At 47.2% G+C, this 1,656-nt stretch overlaps 1 pseudogene; it reads left to right on the top strand.

Moving 5' to 3' along the window:
* Positions 1-997: 997 nt before the first annotated feature.
* LOC112398755 (1,2-dihydroxy-3-keto-5-methylthiopentene dioxygenase pseudogene) lies at positions 998-1,360 on the top strand (annotated as a pseudogene).
* The last annotated feature ends 296 nt before the right edge of the window (positions 1,361-1,656 follow it).

Below are 1,656 nucleotides of genomic sequence, written 5' to 3' on the forward strand. Positions count from 1 at the left end.
TTCGTGCCCCGGTCCGGGAAGATCCCACGTGCCGCGGAGCGGCTGGGCCTGTGAGCCATGGCCGCTGAGCTTGCACGTCCGGAGCCTGTGCTCCACAACGGGAGAGGCCACAACAGTGAGACATCCTGATTGGTGGGGTTTTGCTGATTTGCACTGCCCTTGATTGTATAGGGATGTTTCAAGCAAAGGATGCAGCTGGGCTTGGCTTCTTACTGCCACTTGGCTCAGACTGCTTTATGTGTATTCATCTTGGGGCCCAAGCTGAGGGGACAGCAGCCACAGAAGGGAACCTCTGCTCATGACACAGGTGGAGATGTGAGAGAACATGCCCAATCATGTAAGCAAGTTTTAATCTTTTGGTTGTGTCATGTTTGCTGGCATCCATTGGCAGAAAAATGGCCAAGCTCAAAATCAAAGTGTGAAGAAGAATGTCCCTCTCATGGAGATGGTGTGGGGTGGAGTGAGTGAATAGTTCTAGACAATAATCCAATCCACCATAGAGTCCAGAGCTAAAAGTTTATTTTTATAAAGTATATTTTAAAAGTGCATTCCCAGGGCTTCCCTGGTGGCACAGTGGTTAAGAATCCACTTGCCAATGCAGGGGACACGGGTTTGATCCCTGGCCCAGGAAGATCCCACATGCAATGGAGCAACTAAGCCCTGCACCACAACTACTGAGCCTGCACTCGAGAGCCCACCAGCCACAACTACTGAAGCCCGTGCGCCTAGAGCCGGTGCTCCGCGACAAGAGAAGCCACCACAATTAGAAGCCCATGCACGGCAACAAAGAGTAGCCCCCGCTCGCCGCAACTAGAGAGAGACTGCACACAGCAACGAAGACCCAAGGTAGACCAAAAAAAAAAAAAAAAAAGTGCGTTCCCAGGTGATTCTAAAGGAGAAGCACCACATATCGTGAGAAGGTGTTGACTTTTAAGAGTGGTGAGCAGACCAGCCGGAGCAGGTCCGGGGTCAGGCGGCGGTGCCCCTGGGCCCGGCCATGGTGCAGGCCTGGTACACGGAGAAGTCGGGCGACGACCCGCAGTGGCCCTACCGCGGGGAGCCCGGGTGCCCGGTCGCCCTGGAGCAGCTGCGTGGGCTCGGGGTCCTTTACTGGAAGCTGGATGCTGACAAATATGAGAATGATCCAGAATTAGAAAAGATCCGAAAAGAGAGAAACTACTCCTGGATGGACATAATAACCATATGCAAAGACAAACTACCAAATTACGAAGAAAAGATTAAGATGTTTTATGAGGAGTATTTACACCTGGATGACGAGATTCGCTACATCCTGGACGGCAGTGGGTACTTCGATGTGAGGGATAAAGAGGACAGTTACAATCAAGACTTTAAATTTTAACAGAAAAACTTGTACATTGTTTTTTTTTAGTTAACAATTCTGAGATTCAATTATACCTAATTCGTTATAATCATAGAAAAACCCTAAATTAACCTCATATTTAAAGGGCAGTTTGCTTTAAGTACTTTTTTGTTTAAACTGGATTAAAAATCTTTATGTCAAAAAAAAGAGTGGAGAGTATATATTTTTGCCACCAGAGGAAATCAGTGGTTTCTTTCCTTCTTAAAGTTAGCTTTTCTATATATTGAACTTCTACTCAATCTACTATTATTAATTTCACGTCAGCCAAGTATACA

The sequence above is a fragment of the Neophocaena asiaeorientalis genome, unplaced genomic scaffold (assembly GCF_003031525.2).
Source record: "Neophocaena asiaeorientalis asiaeorientalis breed wild unplaced genomic scaffold, Neophocaena_asiaeorientalis_V1.1 scaffold332, whole genome shotgun sequence".
NCBI classification, from domain to species: Eukaryota; Metazoa; Chordata; class Mammalia; order Artiodactyla; family Phocoenidae; genus Neophocaena; species Neophocaena asiaeorientalis.